The sequence below is a fragment of the Oryx dammah genome, unplaced genomic scaffold, assembly GCF_014754425.2.
Source record: "Oryx dammah isolate SB20612 unplaced genomic scaffold, SCBI_Odam_1.1 HiC_scaffold_3, whole genome shotgun sequence".
NCBI lineage: Eukaryota > Metazoa > Chordata > Mammalia > Artiodactyla > Bovidae > Oryx > Oryx dammah.
In genome coordinates this window covers 41206879-41226455 of record NW_024070187.1, presented here as the reverse complement: position 1 = coordinate 41226455, position 19577 = coordinate 41206879, and the positions used below count along the sequence as shown (strand labels likewise).

At 39.9% G+C, this 19577-nt stretch overlaps 1 long non-coding RNA gene across 1 annotated transcript; it reads left to right on the top strand.

The window, feature by feature from the left end:
* Positions 1-1614: 1614 nt before the first annotated feature.
* Positions 1615-18302, top strand: LOC120861982. Its single transcript, XR_005720670.1, has 3 exons — positions 1615-1692; positions 14372-14377; positions 18288-18302. It is a non-coding gene; the product is annotated as an uncharacterized LOC120861982 (long non-coding RNA).
* The last annotated feature ends 1275 nt before the right edge of the window (positions 18303-19577 follow it).

Sequence of the window (19577 nt, the reverse complement as noted above, 5' to 3'; positions counted from 1 at the left end):
CTGTATAACATGACATCATAATGGAAATGCTACCTTAAATTACGACTGCCAGGTGCCATCACAACAGTGAAGAGGGACCGCACTAGGTAATCCAGATTCTGAGTAGCCAGATAACAGCAAAGAACACAGAAAATGGAAGCTTCTAGTACTTTCATCATAACTCCTAATTCTCTCCCAATAAAAGCATTGTTCATCAGGGTAGGCCTCTTTAAGCAAGTTCTAATCTAAGACATTTGAGAGTCATTTAATCATATAGAGATGGGATAATTAATTTTGGAAATATGTAGATCATATAAAAATGAAATTTGACTACTGTGCCCCATACTGAGTCTGAGGGTCAGGGTGGTTGATGTTGGCATCTCTGATGCCAAGACAGCAAATGTTATACTAATTCCAAAAGAAATTGAAAAGACACGGTTGTTCAGTGAGTCAATCAAATCCGATAAATAATTAAGACAATTTCCTAGCTCTCGCATGCTCCTAAACCTAAGTCTTCTAATTTGCTGAGCTTATATGCTTCAAAACCCAAACAGAATTAATAAAATAGGAGTTATGTCTTTATCTTAATTGTGATTCAAATCTCAGATATATTTTATTTCACTGAAATAGCATTCCAAATTAGATTCTGAACACCTACCAAGGTAGGTAACTTTTACCTTTTCATCTTTCGCTAGGGTTTTGGTAAATTTGGTAGGATTGCCAAATTACTTTTCAAACTACAGACCTTCCAAAAAGCACAGCAGGGTAACCAAAGACAATGAAGTTGATCTCAAGACCTTACCTGATAAGTTTCCCATTTCTTATTTTTCATGCCCAGCTTGATGTGATACTACTGGAAACTTGTTAACTCAGCAGCATTTATCACAATTCTGCTTTGTCGTACAAGGACAGTAGACTTTTTTTTCTTTTAATCAATAAAAGGAGTGCAGTAGAGGAGAGAGGAATCTGATAAGATTAATGATTTCTGACTTATGGGAAAATCCAGCTAGAATATTACACTCACAAGCCTTCTGAGGTATTTCCAGCATTGCTCCTGTACATTGCAGCTGCTATTTCACCTCCGCACCAAGAGAAGACACAGGAAGTGTTTCATCCCATCAAGGTCTGCGTTAATCAGAAGATAGACTTCTGTCAGGTGGGGTGAATGCAGATTTCAAGGGGTGGGTTTGCAGAAGAAATAGGAGAAGGGACATATTGGAGGCCTGTTTATTCATCCAGATATCAAAGGGACATTATTTAATTTACTCTCACTCATAAATGAAGGGTGATCTAACCTCATTTCACAGATAAGAAAAGGCCTTTGTATCCATTGGTTTAGAAACCTTGAGTAATAGACTCCGGTTCTTGAGTCAGAAGATGCCAAATGTGGTTACAAGCTAGGTTATAAAGTCTGTGTGACTCCAAAAATCTTTATCTTTTTCCTCCAGAGACCACAATTCTCTTTCTGAGGATTTGTTTCTACAGTAAAGGGTGTGTTTGCTGTCACAGTCTATATTGATTACGTGAGTGGGAATTTTCCCACAGAATGGAACATTACATCATTTGTTTGATGTCCCCTCTCAGCCTTCTTTCTCTGCAGTAAAATAAGAGTTGAGGAGATAAAGACTTGACCAATAAGGAGCTACCATATAGCACAGCGAACTCTACTTAATACTCTGTAATGACCTATATGGGAAAAGAATCTAAAAGACAGTGAATATATGTATAACTGAAACACTTTGCTCTACATCTGAAACTAACACAACATTGTAAATCAGCTATACTCCAATAAAAATTGTTAAATAAAGTGAGCTGTGCAGTATAAGAAATACCAAATTGTATTTGGTATGAAGTAAATGTGAAGAGGAAATGATCTGAGTTCTGGTGAAGCTTAGAGTCCCACGAGGCCTTGTGGTTCCTTCTTGTGTGTCCTGAGACATCCCCAGAACCAGATGAGAGGTGAAGTGATGAACTGGACAGAGCAGAGCTTTGGAGACAGAAAGACTTGAGTCAGGACCAACCCTGCTTAGCTCCCTGTGTCATTTACTTAATCTCTCTGCACTTCAGTTTCTTTGTCACACAGACATGATGATACCTACTTGGTGGGGCTGTTGTGAAGATGAAATGCAAGACTGTATTTAGAAAACTTTGTGCCTGGTACATGGTCAGCCCTCAGTGAAAATGGGAGATCCCCATGTTCAACTGAAATGCTCATTGATAAATGAAATAGGGACCTCCCTTGCAATCCAGTGGTTAAGACTTTGCCTTCCAATGCCGGGACTGTGAATTCGATCTGTGGTGAGGGAGCTAAGATCTCACATTCCTTTATACCAAAACAGAAGCAATAGTGTAACAAATTCAATAAAGCCTTTAAAAATGGTTGCCATCCAAAAATATTTAAAATATAAAGGAAATACACATTTAGAAAGTGGTAGAGGGAGGGACTTAAAAAAAGTGAACCAAATGACTCTTGCACACATTTGTATAGTTACAATTGCATTCTACCAGACATGATTTATCTAATCCTTGGAAGGCCTGTGATGTAATGTTTTGGGAGCAGGGAATCTGTAAAATCCATCATTAGATTTATTTTGGCTCTTGAAGGCTTTTGTGGTCATTTTTTGATCAGTCACTAGGTCATGTCACTCTTTGGGACTTCATAGACTGCAGCACGCCAGGCTCCTCTGCCCTCCACTATCTCCTGGAGTTTGCTCAGATCCGTGTCCTTTGAGTCAGTGATGCTGTCTAACCATCTCATCCTCTGGTACACCCTTCCCCTTTTGTCTTTAATCTTTCCCATCATCTGGGTCTTTTCCAATGAGTTGGCTGTTCATATCAGGTGGCCAAAGTATTGGAGCTTCAGCATCAGTCCTTCCAATGAACATTCAGGGTTGATTTCCTTTAGGATTGACTGGTTTGATCTCCTTGAGTCCAAGGGACTCTCAAGAGTCTTCTCAAACATCACAGTTCCAAAGCATCAATTTTTCAGTGCTCAGTCTTCTTTATGGTTCAACTCTTACATCCATACATGGCTACTGGACTATACTGGATGTAGCTTTAACTCTACAGAATTTTATCAAAAAAGTAATATCTCTGCTTTTTAATACACTGCCTAGCTTTCCTTCCAAGAAGCAAGTGTCTTTTTAAAAAAAATTCACCATCCTTAGTGATTTTGGAGCCCAAGAAAATAAAATCTGTCACTACTTCCACTTTTTCTCCTATTTGCCATGAAGTGATGGGACTAAATGCCATGATCTTAGTTTGTTTGTTTGTTTTTGATATTGAGTTTCAAGCTAGCTTTTTCACTCTCCTTCACTCTCATCAAAAGGCTCTTTAGTTCCTCTTCTGTTTATGCCTTTGGTGCCATCTGCACATCTGAGGTTGTTGATATATCTCTCAGAAGTCTTAATTCCTTGATTCCAGCTTGTGATTCACTCAGCCTGGCATTTCACTAGATGTGCTCTGCATATAAAGTAAATAAGCAGAGTAACAATATACAGCCTTGTCGTACTTCTTTCCCAATTGTGAACCAGTCCATTGTTCCACGTTCAGTTCTAACTGTTGCTTCTTGACCTGCATATAGGTTTCTCAGGAGGCAGGTAAGGTGGTCAGGTACTCCTATCTCTTTAAGAATCTCCCACAGTTTGTTGTGATCCACACAGTCAAAGGCTTTAGCATAGTCAATAAAGCAGAAGTAGATGTTTTTCTGGAATTCCCTTTCTTTCTCCATGATCCAACAAATGTTGGCAATTTGAGCTCTGGTTCCTCTACCTTTTCTAAATTCAGCTTGTACATCTGGAAGTTCTCGGTTCACGTACTGTTGAAGCCAGGCTTGAAGGATTTTGAGTATAACCTTGTTTGTATGTGAAGTAGACACAATTGTTCAGTGGTTTGAACATTCTTTGGCTTTGCCCTTCTTTGGGAATGGGATGAAAACTGACATTTTCCAGTCCTGTGACCAATGCTGAGCTTTCCGAATTTGCTGGCATATTGAGTGCAGCACTTTAACACCATTATCTTTTGGGATTTGAAATAGCTCAGGTGGAATTCCATCACCTCTGCTAGCTTTGTTCATACTAATGCTTCCTAAGGCCTACTTGATTTCACACTCCAGGTTGTCTGGCTCTAGGTAAGTGACCACACCATCATGGTTATCTGGGTCATTAAGATATTTTTTGTATAGTTCTGTATATTCTTGCCACATCTTTTTAATATCTTCTGCTTCTGTTAGATCCATAGCATTTCCATCCTTTATTGTGCCCATCTTTGCATGAAATGTTCCCTTGTTATCTCTAATTTTCTTGAAGAGATCTGTAGTCTTTTATATTCTATTGTTTTTCTCTATTTCTTGGCATTGTTCATTTAATAAGGCCTTCTTACCTCTGCTTGCTATTCTCTGTAACTCTGCATTCAATTGGGTTTATCTTTTCCTTTCTCCCTTGCCTTTTACTTCTCTTCTTTCCTCAGCTATTTGTAAGGCCTCCTCAGACAACCACTTTGCTTTCTGCATTTCCTTTTCTTTGGAATGTTTTTGATTGTTATCTCCTATATAGTGTTACAGACCTCCGCCCATAGTTCTTCAGACACTCTACCAGATCTAATTCCTTGAATCTATATAATCATAAAGGATTTGATTTAGGTCATACCTGAATGGCCTAGTGTTTTTTTGTACTTTCTTCAATTTAATCCCGACTTTTGCAATAAGGAGTTCATGATCTGAGCCACAGTCAGCTCCTGGTCTTTTTTTTTTTCTGACTTATAGCACTTCTCCATCTTTGGCTGCAAAGAATATAATCAGTCTGATTATGGTGTTGACCATCTGGTGGTGTCCATGTGCAGAGTCATCTCTCAGGTTGTTGGAAAAGGGTGTTTGCTATGATAAGTGTATTCTCTTGACAAAACTCTGTTAACCTTTATCCTGCTTCATTTTGTTCTCCAAGATCAAAATTGCCTGTTATTCTAGGTATGTCTTGACTTCCTACTTATGCACTCCAATCCCCTGTGATGAAGGGACATCTTTTTTAGTGTTAGTTCTATAAGGTCTTGTAGGTCTTCATAGAACCACTCAACTTCAGCTTCTTTGGCATTGGTGGTTGGGCATAGACTTGGATTACTGTGATGTTGAATGATTTGCCTTGGAAATGAACTGAGACGATTGTGTTTTTGAAGTTGCACCCAAGTACTGCATTCTGGACTCTTTTGTTGATTATGAGGGCTACTCCATTTCTTCTAAGGGAGTCTTGCCCACAGTAGTAGATGTAATTGGTCATCTGATTTAATTCATCCATTCCCATCCATTTTAGTTCACTGATTCCTAAAATGTTGGTGTTTACTCTCGCCATCTCCTGCTTGACCATGTCTGATTTACCTTAATTTATGCACCTAACATCCTAGATTCCTATTCAATGTTGTTCTTACCAGGATCAGACTTGACTTTCAACACCAGACATGTCTAAAACTGGGCGTCATTTCTGCTTTGGCTAAGTGGCTTCATTCTTTCTGGGGCTATTAGTAATTGCCCTCTACTCTTCCCCCATTAGCTTACTGGACAACTTCTGACCTGGGCGACTCACTTCCATTGTCATAGCTTTTGCTTTTCATACTATCCATGGGGTTCTGGAGGCAAGAGTACTGGAGTGAGTTGCCATTTCCTCCTCCAGTGGACCACGTTTTATCAGAAGTCTTCACTATCACTCGTCTGTCTTGGGTTTCCCTGCATAACATGACTCATAGCTTTACTGAGTTATGCAAGCCACTTCACCACAACAAGGCTTTGACCCATGAAAGCACAAAGGCTTTTCAGTTCAGTTCGGTTGCTCTGATGTGTCTGACTCTGCAACCCCATGGACTGCAGCATGCCAGACCTCCCTGTCCATCATCAACTCCCAGAGATTACTAAAACTCATGTTGTTTGAGTCGGTGATGCCATCCAACCATCTCATCCTCTGTCGTCCCCTTCTCCTCCTGCCTTCAATCTTACCCAGCATCAGGGTCCTTTCCAATGAGTCACTTCTTTGCATCAAGTGGCCAAAGTATTGGAGTTTCAGCTTCATCATCAGTCCTTCCAATGAACACGGAGGACTGATCTCCTTTAGGATGGACTGGTTGGATCTCCTTGCAGTCCAAAGAACTCTCAAGAGTCTTCTCCAACACCACAGTTCAAAAAAATCAGTTCTTCAGTACTCAGCTTTCTTTATAGTCCAACTCTCACATCCATACATGACTACTGGAAAAACCATAGCCTTGACTAGACAGACCTTTGTTGACAAAGTAATGTCATTGCTTTTTAATATGCTGTCTCGGTTGGTCATAGCTTTTCTTTCAAGGAGCAAGCATCTTTTAATTTCATGGCTGCCATCATCATCTGCAGTGATTTTGGAGTCCAAAAAAAATAAAGTCAGCCACTGTTTCCACCATTTCCCCATCTATTTGCTGTGAAGTGATGGGACCAGATGCCATGATCTTCGTTTTCTGAATGTTGAGCTCTAAGCCAACTTTTTCACTCTCCACTTTCACTTTCATCAAGAAGCTCTTTAGTTCTTCTTCACTTTCTGCCATAAGGGTGGTGTCATCTGCATATCTGAGATTATTGATATTTCTCCCAGCAATCTTGATTCCAGCTTGTGCTTCTTCCAGCCCAGCGTTTCTTATGATGTACTCTGCATATAAGTTAAATAAGCAGGGTGACAATATACAGCTTTGACGTGCTCATTTTCATATTTGGAACCAGTCTGTTGTTCCATGTCCAGTTCTAACTTGCTTCCTCACCTGCATACAGATTTCTCAAGAGGCAGGTCAGGTGGTCTGGTATTCCCATTGCTTGAAGAATTTTCCACAGTTTATTGTGATCCACACAGTCAAAGGCTTTGGCATAGTCAATAAAGCAGAAATGGTTGAAAGGACTGATGTTGATGCTGAAACTCCAATATTTTGGACACCTAATGTGAATAACTGACTCATTGGAAAAGACTCTGATGCTGGGAGGGATTGGGGGCAGGAGGAGAAGGGGATGGCAGAGGATAAGATGGTTGGATGGTATCATCAACTCAGTGGACATGGGTTTGGGTGGACTCCGGGAGTTGGTGATGGACAGGGAGGCCTGACATGCTGCAGTTTATGGGGTTGCAAAGAGTTGGACACGACTGAGCGACTGAACTGAACTGAACTGAGATGTTTTTCTGGAACTCTCTTGCTTTTTTTATGATCCAGCAGATGTTGGCAATTTGATCTCTGCTTCCTCTGCCTTTTCTAAAACCAGCTTGAACATCAGGAAGTTCACAGTTCTCATATTATTGAAGCCTGGCTTGGAGAAATTTGAGCATTACTTTACTAGCGTGTGGGATGAGTGTAATCAGTCCTGCGGTAGTTTGAGCATTCTTTGGCATTGCCTTTCTTTGGGATTGGAATGAAAACTGACCTTTTCCAGTCCTGTAGCCACTGCTGAGTTTTCCAAATTTGCTGACATATTGATTGCAGCACTTTCACAGCATCATCTTTTAGGATTTGAAATAGCTCCCCAGGAATTCTATCACCTCCACTAGCTTTGTTCGTAGTTATGCTTCCTAAGGCCCACTTGACCTCACATTCCAGGATGTCTGGCTCTAGGTGAGTGATCACACCATCGTGATTATCTTGGTTGTGAAGATCTTTTTTGTACAGTTCTTCTGTGTATTCTTGCCACCTCTTCTTAATATCTTCTGCTTCTGTTAGGTCCATACCATTTCTGTCCTTTATCGAGCCCATCTTTGCATGAAATGTTCCCTTGGTATCTCTAATTTTCTTGAAGAGATCTCTAGTCTTTCCCATTTTATTGTTTTCTTCTATTTCTTTGCACTGATCTCTGAGGAAGGTTTTCTTATCTCTCCTTGCTATTCTTTGGAACTCTGCACTCAAAATGGGTATATCTTTCCCTTTCTCCTTTGCTTTTCGCTTCTCTTCTTTTCACAGCTATTTGTAAGCTTGGACAGCCATTTTGCTTTTTTGCATTTCTTTTTCTTGGGGACAGTCTTGATCCCTGTCTCCTGTACAATGTCATGAACCTCTGTCCGTAATTCTTCAGGCACTCTATCTATCAGATCTAGTCCCCTAAATCTATTTCTCACTTCCACTGTATAGTCATAACGGGTTTGATTTAGGTCATACCTGAATGGTCCGGTGGTTTTCTCCACTGTCTTCAATTTCAGTCTGAATTTGGCAATAAGGAGTTCATAATCTGAGCCACTGTCAGCTTCCAGTCTTGTTTTTGCTGATAGTATAGCGCTTCTCCATTTTGGGCTGCAAAGAATATAGCCAGTCTGATTTGAGTGTTGACCATGTGGTGATGTCCATGTGTAGAGTCTTCTCTCGTGTTGTTGAAAGAGGGTGTTTGCTATGACCAGTGCGTTCTCCTGGCAAAACTGTATTAGCCTTTGCCCTGCTTCATTCTGTACTCCAAGGCCAAATTTGCCTGTTACTCCAGGTGTTTCTTGACTTCCTACTTTTGCATTCCAGTCCCCTATCATGAAAAGGACATTGGACCTTGTTTCCATCACCAGTCACATCCACAACTGGGTCGTGTTTTTGCTTTGTCTCCATCTCTTCATTCTTTCTGGAGTTATTTCTCCACTGATCTCCAGTAGCATATTGGGCATCTACTGACCTGGGGAGTTCATCTTTCAGTGTCCTATATTTTTGCCTTTTCATATTATTCATGGGGTTCTTAAGGCAAGAATACTAAAGTGGTTTGCCATTCCCTTCTGCAGTGGACCTCATTTTGTCAGAACTCTCCACCTTGACCCGTCTGTCTTGGGTGGCCCTACGCAGCATGGCTCATAGTTTCATTGAATTAGACAAAGCTGTGGTCCCTGTGATTAGCTTGGTTAGTTTTCTGTGATTGTGGTTTCAGTTTGTCTGCCCTCTGATAGCCTCTCCCAGTACCTACCATCTTACTGGGGTTTCTCTGACCTTGGACTTGGAGTATGTCCTCATGGCTGATGCTCCTGACCTTGGACGTGTGGTATCTCCTCTTGGCCACTTGCTGCTCCAGCACCACACAGCTGCTGCTTGCCATTAGGGTGGTGTCATCTGTATATCTGAGGTTATTGATATGAGGCTTTTAGGAAATGGCATTTTAAGAGGAGAGGATTTTAAGGAAACTAGGGGCAGGAAGGTGGACCCACAAGAAACTGAATTTCACCTGCATCACCATCTGCTGAGACTGGCTTTGCTCCCAAAATCCCATAATGATGCCCTTTGGAATGTAGGATGGCTGAGCTTAGACATACACTATGTTTGATTTCATTTCTAGAGATGGCCAGTTAGGGCAAGTGAGTCAAGAAAGTTACTACTCCAAGGGGCCTGAGCCAAGGCTTTCTTTTTGCTGTTATATACCATCTCTCCCCCGGCAGTCATTTCCAGAGCAGAATTTTACATTCAAATGCTTTTCTGTCTCCTGTTTTCCTTGGGACAAGATATGAAATCATTCCAGGAGGGAGAGCCCCTTCTGGGAGGAAATTAACCTGACATCTGATAGAAAGAAATGCAATTTAATGGCATGACATAAAACCTGACTGTTTCTAGCAATGAGCTGGGTTTTCTGTGGCTATTCAGGACCTTCCAAGTGCACTACCCAAGCAGCGACTCATTCGCTTAAGTGTGGATATCTGGAAACTTCAGCTCAAATATCATGATGATGTGTAATTTTACAGCGTGTGGGGTTCACTCTGACTCAACTGACACAAACTCTACCATATTTCTCTCACTTGGGTCCTGACTAGCACACATGCTGAACTTGAGAGGATTATCATGCTATTTCTCCAAAGAAGAAAGTTAAGATTGTTGTTATCGTGTGGAGTCCATTCCACATGATACATTTGCCGAAACAAAAAAAGGCCACTGGTACACCTTAAGGTAGAAATACTTGTTAAGTATTGCATTTACAGGTCCTCAGAAGCATCATATTAATTCTTCAGATTCATTATTAGGTACCTATTCTCTAGTGTTTGGAACCCATATCAAAACTCTTAAAAAATAAATGGCTTGAATGGAGACTGAAGTTCTCCATAAAACAGAAGGACATGGCCAGAAATCTTCATTGTGCTGTTAGTCCTAAATTTAAGAAGTAAGTTTGTATTGCCTCCTAGACATGAGCGTATGTTATATGATAGAATAATATTTTTCAGTTATATTCCAGCTGTACTTGGCATTTCAAGAGATTTAAAAACAGCTGGTTGAAAGCAAAGGATTCTTTATTTTGAAAATGAACCAGTTAAATTCAAATAACCACTTTTCAACTAGTCATTAGCCAAAATAAGCTTCTAAATTAATTGAGTCACTCATTGGGATATTCATAATGATTATAGAGATCAGGAAAAAATATTTAAGTATTTGATAGAATAATATTGTGTTGTATCACTTATTTTCAACTGTTTCATTTTACCCAAAGCCTAGCATAGTGGTTTACATAGTAGGTGTTGAATAACTCTTTTTTGAAAGAATGAATGATGAAAAAAGGAGAGAAAATATGTTATTTTTAAAACAAGGCAGTGATATGAACCTCTTGATCTTGAAGGAAGGCAAACTTCCTGTTAGGAAGGATAACTTTTGTTAGAGCAAATACCATAATAATTGATTTTTGATAATGGAAGGAGTTGTCCCTCTGCTAAGGTGTGTTCTGAAAGTTAGATACTGTAAAATCAAGTCTCAGGAAGTTTTTGTTATTACTCACAGCAGCTCTGTTGAAGGGGAATGGGAGAATGAGGGTCTGGGAAGGGCGAAAAAGCGAGAGATTGGAGTTAGGAAAAAGAGCTTGAGAAATTTGGCAGGAGACAGGATACTACATGCTGAACAATTTATTTTGTCTATGTTGGGAATAGATTGGAAATTTCAGGGAAGTAAAGTCTAGTCTTCAAACTTGTATTCGTCATCACTGTGCCTTGCTATAAACTCCCTGTTACCCCAAACTGTAATCAAAAGGTTGTTACTCTCAGGAGTACTGGGATAGTGTTTATTTTAAGCAAATGAAGGAATCTTTGTGGTTTTCAATGTGAGGCTAAGTGGTAGGATTATGGTGAAAATAAAAAAGGCTGAGAGCTGCAGAGGAGGTGGTACCAGGTAGACTCATAAGCCAATGGGAACAGAAAATTTGAACAAACCCAGAGGAGCCTAAATCGACTTTGAACCTTTGATATTTAGGACCTGAATGGCCTAGGGGGATGGAGGAGGTGCTGGCACATGCTTTTCTCCCCATCACAACTATCCACCAACGTCTGTGCATTCTGTCTTTATTGACTGCTTGTAATCATCCCTTCCTGGGAAGACCTAATGAAAAGTACCTTGGTCAATACAGTTAATCACTGCCAAGGATTCCAGTCTTCTGGCAGAAAAGTATGTTTTCATTTGATTTCCATTTAATTAGCTAGTAGCTGATGAATATATTTTGTTGTAATTGCCTTGAAGTAGGAGTTCTAAATGTCCTGATGATCTGATTAATTTTGGCTAATGTATCCCTTATATCTTGTTTGAATATGATTATTAACTAACTCCTAAATTCTAACTAAGAGTTTATCACCTTAGGATCTATGTAAAAAATGCTGTTTCTTTTGGTTACTACTTTATGTTGAAAGCATTTCAGTATTTAAATCTATGTCTCAAGCTTGTGTCTAGTTCCTAGAAATAAGCTGAGAAAACTTATTTTATAGAAACTGCTTGTCCCTGGCTAAAGTTAGGAAAGATGACAGAGATGGGATGTGTGTGTGTGTATGTATACACACATACATATTTGTGTGTGTGTATTGGATCTGTTTAAGTTTTCACATTTTATTCTAGAAGTTAAGTGTTTTAGGTGGCAGACAGGCTCTGCAGTGGTGGGAACCATGAATCCAGGTTTTGTTCTTTGGTTTCACACGGAATCTAGTGCACAGTACAGTGTTCAAATGTCTGCTGACTTAAAAGAGGCAGAGTTTTCAGGATATATAAGGTCACTGTTTCTTTTTTTGTAGAGAAATCCACATAGAACCTCATTTACCTACCATAATCATTTGAGCCTGGTAGCTAGGCTGACATTTTTCAATAACTATAAATTCTATAGGAAACACTCATTTGACTGTCTCTTAAATCTCTTTCTACAGAGAGTAATGCTTGAAACATGGTAGTGTAGCCAGTGGGCAGCTCTTGATAGCACAGAGTAGACAAGTCTTTATTTTTTTTATAGCTTTCTTTCTCTGCCTTGATTCTAAACTGATTTTCCTTCTGATTCATCATTCTAGTGGGAGGAAGAGCTTAAAACCCAAGTTTGGCTGCCATTAAAAAGTTTTCTTCTACCAATAGACTAGATCAGGGGTATTCTTTATAGAATTTTGAGTAATTTAGCTCTAATTATGGATATCTTATTCAATTGGGATGGAGTTCAAAGAGCTGTTCTTACCCCTAAGTGGGTAAAACCATGATGCTCTGAGTATGTAAGACTTTGTAATGAGCATCTTGCCTTGGAATACAGTTGCCGCCTTGTTTTACCACAAAGCAGTTTCTAAAAGCGGGTGGGGGAGTGGAAGATGTGGGGATATGGCTCAAAAAATGTAAAATCAGATTTAAAAAATTATTTTCTTTACACATTTTGAAGACAATGAGAAACCTTGGTTGGTCAGACTGCCACATGCAAATTTCTGCAATAATATTCTCTTGAGTTTCAAATGCAGTATTCACCACGGGCACTTATAATTGCACATTTTGTACTGCATTATCAGCTCAGTACATGAGGGTAATAGGGAGATAATGGAAAACAGACTCTGTAAATGAATGGTGGATGTTAATGGGAATTCCCATTCAAATTATGCTTTATTCAATTGTTGAACATCAAACTGTGTTATTAAGAGGCTCATAAGAATACATGTGGGAAACAGGGGAGAAGTAAGACAAAACTATAACTTACCAGGAGAAACTAAGAAGAAATGAAGACCTTTTGTAGTTAAATCTTTTTTAATTTCTTAGAATTTTATAGGCAGTTATATAACAAATCTAATATTCACTTTTGTTTTTCTAGAAAAAATAGATGATGCTAGTGTGATTCCTTTTATATCAGATGGCAGTCCTGGTATATTGTAGCTATCTAGGTGCTTGCCAGTTCATTATTTTAATTACCAGAGCTCCCTTTTATGCTTTCAAATACCATCACCTTATAATACTAAAACAAAAGAATAGTAACGGAAGTGCTTAAGGAAAACAAAAATCCAAGTTGACTGATTTTTATACTTCCCAAGGAGTTGTCCGGGCTAGAAATGAATCCAGAATATCTTAAGAATTGAGTCAAAAGACTCAAAGATTAAAAAAAAAAGGGATATTTTGAGAATTTTAATTCTTGACTGACTAATTATACCCTGATGAAAGGGAGACATACACAGAACTATGTCCTTTTCCCATATTGCTAAAGATTTTAGAGAGAAAATAATTAAGATGATAAGAAAATTGTATCTGTATAGATTTGTATATGTAGGTCTATATATATGTAAGCATGTATATGCAGAGAATTTCCTTCACTTTGTTTTGTGTTACTCTTCCTTCTTTAAAGTAAACATTCCCAGTGGCATTTGCCATCATGAAATTGGTTGATTTTCAAGCCCTGAACTACCCAGGTGGCCTCACATCGGCATATCTGAGTGTGTGCGTGTGCGCATGCTCAGTTGCGTCCTGCCCCATAGGCCGAAGCCCACTGGGCTCTTCTGTCCATGGGATTCTCAAGGCAACAATACTAGAGTGGGTTGCCATTTCCCACTCCAGGAGATCTTCCTGACCCAGGGATTGAACCTGAGTCTCTTGCCCTGCCAGCTGGATTTTTTTTTTTTTTTTTCAGTTGGAGGACAGTCACTTCACAACACTGGTGGCCCCTGCCACACATTGACATGAATCAGCCATGGGTGCAGATGTGCCCTCCATCCTGAACACTTCCCCACCTCCACCTCCCTCCCCACCCCACCCCTCTGGGTTGTCCTAGAGCACCAGCTTTGAGTGCCCTGTTTCATGCATCGAACTTGTACTGGTCCTCTATTTTAGATATGGTGATATAAATGTTTCAGTGCTACTCTCTCATCATCTCACTCCTGCCTTCTCCCACATAGTCCAACAGTCTGTTCTTTACATCTGTGTCTCTTTTGCTGCCTTGCATATTGAATCGTTGTTACCATCTTTCTAAATTCCACATATATGTGTTAATATACTATATTGCTGTTTCTCTTTCTGACTTACTTCACTCTGTATAATAGGCTCCAGTTTCATCCACCTCATTAGAACTGATTCAAATGCATTCTTTTTTATAGCTGACTAATACTCCATTGTGTATGTGTACCACAACTTCCTTATCCATTTATGGCAGGTGGATTCTTTAACACTGCACCAGCTGGGAAGCCTGACAGATCGTAAGTAAATGGTCCTGGGGCTATCAGGAATCCTCTGAGCCTCTTAAGAGGACAGCTCTCTCTAGGCATGGATCCAGTGGAGATCTACCCACAACTTCTCTTACTTTTTTAAGCAAAATATCTTTCATTGAAACCATCTGGCACACACTTTTCAGTGTATTCTGGTAAAGGAGGTAATATAATATATAATAAAATACTCATTTTAAGTCAAGAAAGAAGGAACATCCAGCCTGACAATATATCCAAACTCCTTTCTAGTCTTCAGTTTCTTTTTCAACTTAAGTTGTATAAAATTCTCCCCCCATCTTTGTATCTTCTAAGTTAGACACACTCTGTGATTTAAAGAGCCTCAGCAGATGCTTGAAGTTTTGGTGGCACACGGCCTTGAGAACTTTCTCTGACTCTTTGAGTCTTAGAAACATGATTTTTTTTCCAGGCTTTTAGTAATTCTGCTGACTTCTATTTCAGCATCCCTTGTCTGTTCTGGCAGGCACCAGGTTTCAGTAAGTTCTGAACCCACCATCTCAGGTATATGACTGTACTTGCCCTGTCCTCCCATCAGTCCCCTCTGTTGATCATGCTGTTCTCAAAATCAAAAGAGGTAGAAAAACCAATGAGAAGTCTTCTCTAAGTGAGCCTGACTTAGCCCCTACTTGTCTTCATGTGACCCAGTGATTCAGATAATGTCTCTGGTTCTACGTTCTTGTCTCAGCTCCTAATCTTATTTTCGCAGGTCAGCCTCAGACATTGTATGTTGAGAAGGGTTTCTATATCCTGGTTGGTTCCTACTTCCTCCAGGAAGCTATTCATAGTCCTCCCCACCCCAGCCTCTGATCTGGGTTAGGGCACCTAGGCTTTTCGCTCCCATCACTCAATGTTCTAACTATTGACACTGTAAAGCAATTGCCTGTTTCATGGTCTGTCATTCCTAAAAGGCAGGATTTGTTTAAGAGCAAGAACTATACCATGTTGTGCTGTAGCCTCAGTTCTTAGAACAGTTCCAGAAGATAGCAGGCACTCAGCTGAACTCGGTTTCATTAAGCCTGGCCTTCCCAAACATTTCTGACATTTAACAAGATGCCATTGTTTTCTACTCTAAGAGACATTGCCACTTTTTGTTGTTGTTTGTTTGTTAATGAAAACTTTGAAGTTACATTATGTCAAGAGCCAGCCAGGCACATAAACAAATAAGCCAGTTGTTTCAGAATTATAAGGCTGTGGTCTCTCTATTTTTGACTGGATAGCAGTCAGTTCTAAGAGTAGGGAGGAGAGGGGTTGGGCTAACCTCACGAGGAGGCACCAAAGTGGGGCTCTGGGGAAGCTGAGGTGGGGGCAGGCCAGCATTCCCCTCTTTTGCCAAGTGTCCTGGTTCTGTGGTCTTGCATACAGACTAGACATTTTTAAGAGGCAGATTTTAAAAGGAGTACAGAAGGCAAATCAATAAGGAGGAGGGAACCAAGGAATCAACTGTTTAATCAAGTGAAGGAAGATGCCAGGAGAGTGCTGTGCCATTTGTTATAGCAGCCATAGCGACACCCATTAGACTGTGACTCCGCCAAGAAACAGGGAGAGTTGACTTCTTTTTTCTTCATTGTTATTCTTTGTTGGAGTAGAGTTACTTTACAGTGTTGTGTTAGTTTCTGTTATATAGTAAAGTGAAACAGCTGTATGTTTACATATATCCTCTTATTTGGATTTCTTTCCTACTTAGGGCACCACAGAGTATTGAGTGGAGTTCCCTGTGCTAGGCAGTAGGTTCTCATTGTGTGTGCTGTGCTTAGTCACTCAGTCATGTCTGACTCTGCGACCCCATGGACTGTAGACCGCCAGGCTCCTCTGTCCTTGGGGATTCTCCAAGCAAGAATACTGGAATGGGTTGCCATATTCTCCTCCAGGGTATCTTCCCAACCCAGGGATCAAACCCAGGTCTCCTGCATTGAAGGCAGATTCTTTACCATCTAAGCCACTAGGGAAGCCCAGGTTCTCATTAGTCTTCTATTTTATACATAGTATCAGTAGTGTATATATGCCAAATCCAATCTCCCAATTGATCTTACTCCTCCTTCCCTCTTTGGTATCCATATGTTCATTTCTACATCTAAGAATTGACTTCTTTTTAAAGTTAGTAGATATTATCATTCTTCACAGGACAACTCTCATCTTGAAATTCACATTTGTCTTTGCCTGTGTCTTCTCTACTGAGATGGAAACAACTTAAGAAAAGTATAGAGGCATTCTGAGTTCTGGAACTATTGCCTAGACCTATTGAGGCTGGAGGCTCCTGCAATGCTTTTACTTGCTGAGTTAAAGTCATTACTCAGTCTTCATTATGTCCATGTCTATAACTCAGTGGTTCCTTCCCAGACCTCCTTGCTGCTGTTGCTGCTGCTAAGTCACTTCAGTCGTGTCCGACTCTGTGTGACCCCATAGACGGCTGCCCACCAGGTTCCCCCGTTCTTAGGGTTCTCCAGGCAAGAACACTGGAGTGGGTTGCCGTTTCCTTCTCCAATGCATGAAAGTGAAAAGTGAAAGTGAAGTCGCTCAGTTGTATCTGACTCTTAACGGCCCTATAGACTGCAGCCTACCAGGCTCCTCTGCCCATGAGATTTTCCATGCAAGAGTACCGGAGTGGGGTGCCATTGCCTTCTCAGAGATCTCCTTGAATATCACCTAAATGGATCACACACAGACTGTCAGTATGAAAGGCATGAAAGTGTAAAATGCTGTGCTCACTCTTTGCATGTTATTGTGATAGTAATTATTAGTACTATAATAATAATTACTACTTTAGCTCTTACTATGTGGCAGACCTAGTGATATATGATTTTATATGTCCCAGTTAAATTCTCATGACAGCCTTTTTTTTTTTTGCTGAGTGCCTTAATCTACCCATTTTATAAAAATTGAGCAAATTGCTAAGATTGGATCATCAATTCATCTTACTCTACAATTTGTGTTGTTCTTACTCATTTATTATACTGTGAGCTTGTGACATTTGTCCTCAACTGGAAAAATGGGTATAATTCTAGAATGGGTATCCTGCTCTATAATCAGACAGTCTTATAACAGTTTTTCTTCATATCTCATTACCTTGCAATAGTTTGTCTGGGACATTGTTTAAATCATGTCCCTTCTAGCTCCTTTTTTTCCCCTCTTAATCTGAAAGACATGGATTTGCTGATAAAGAAGCCAAGCAAAAATCAGAAATACAAAAATATTCCAAAGTCAAACCACAAAAAGTTTAGTCTCTAGTTGTATATAAAAGAATCACTTTTGTGTCCCTCCACAATTTGCAAGTATGCTAAATAATATGCCATTGAATAGTCTGGTGGGCTTGTTGACAGACAAAATATGCAGAATTAGTTTCATTGTGGAGATGAATATAGTTCCAAGGTTATTTACCAAAAGTATTATATCTACATTTTCAGAACTATGTATTAAATTCTTACTCTCAGAATCTCTGCTGTTATGAAATTTTCATGCAAGTGAATAGAGATAAAATGTAAGGAAAGAAATGGGATAAGTAGAGTCAGATGATGATGACAAAAATGGGATAGATTCCATGACAGATTTCCTCCATGACCTTAGATTTGAACCTGAGGACATTTTTCTGATTGAAATAAGTCAGAGAAAGACAAAATAACTGATCTCACTTACATGTAAAAAGAAATAAATGAAGGAAGGAAGAGAGAAAGGACCAAATAAATGAAGGAAGGAAGGGAGAAAGGACCAAACAAATGAATTCATAGAGAACAGGTTGGTTGCCTGAAGCCAAACTAGGGGAGGGGACATCTTGGTGAAATAGGTGAAGGGGGACAAAAGGAAAAAATTTCCATCCCCATTCCATTACATGGGGATGCAATGTACAGCAGTGGGTACTACAGTTAGTAATACTGTATTGCATATTTGAACGTTGCTGAGAATAAATCTTAAAAGTTATCATCTCAAAAAAAAAGAAAATAGGACAGAGAAGGTGGTATTTTCAGCTGAAATCTGAAAGCTCAGAAAGAGCCTGCTGTGTGAAATCTTGGGGAACAGTGATGAGAGCAGAAGAAAGAACAAGTTCAAAGGCCCCAAGACTGAACTAATACTGGCCAGTTTGAGAACTAAAGATGTAATGGGAGTTTGGTAGTTAGGAAGAAAAGTAGCAGGAGTTGCTATCAAGGGTGCAGAGCACTATTTGATCCCCAAAACTCTTGGAGGACAAACACTTAATTCTACATGTAATAGGACCACAAGAAGATTTTAATCATAACATCAATAGAAGAAGAAAAAGTCTGTTTCTCCCAAAGATATCTTAAGCACACCAGGCTAGGTGCCTGAATCCAGTGGAAACCAAACCTTTAGTTCTGTAAATTACTCTTTTTTGTTCACTAAGGACACTGGGGTGCAAAACTTATTAGGCTCTAGCTGCCCTGGCCCCTTTTCTATTTCTCAAATATGCCAGGTTCATTCTGGACTCAGGGCTTTTGAATAAGCCCTATGGAATGCTGAAATACCATTCCTTTTCTCTGGCCTAACTCCTGCTCACTTATTAGGTCTCTGCTGGACCTTTGTAGGGAAGACTCTGTGATCCCTAGATTAGTCTAACTCCTCTGTACTCATCATATAGCTGTGATTGACATCATGTGTAGTTTTCTATTCATTGTCTATCTCTTCCACTAGACTCTGAGTTCCCAGTGATGGTTGATTTGATGATTTCCTCAAATACTACTCCAGGGGTTGCCATGAAGGTCGTTTGTGGATGTGGTTAACATCTATAGTTAGTTTGTAGAGGAAAAGAAAGAAAAGAAAGTGAAGTCATTCAGTTGTGTCCAACTCTTTGGGATCCCATGGACTGTTAGCCTACCAGGCTCCTCCGTCCATAGGATTTTCCAGGCAAGAGTACAGGAGTGGGCTGCCGTTTCCTTCTCCAGGGAATCTTTGTGACCCAGGGTTTGAACATGTGTCTCCCACATTGCAGGCAGATACTTTACCACCTGAGCCACCAAGGAAATTTGTAGAGGAGTGGGTCTCAGTAATGAGAGTGGGGCTCATAACAATTAGTTGAAAAACTTTAAGAACAAAACTGAGATTTCCCTGAGGAAGAGGGAGTTTTACCTCAGAAATGTTCCAGCTTCCTACCTAAGAATTTCTAGTCTGTTCTGTGGCTTTTGGTCTTGGCTGCCCACACAAAACACATGAGCCAATTCCTTAGAATAAATCTCTGTG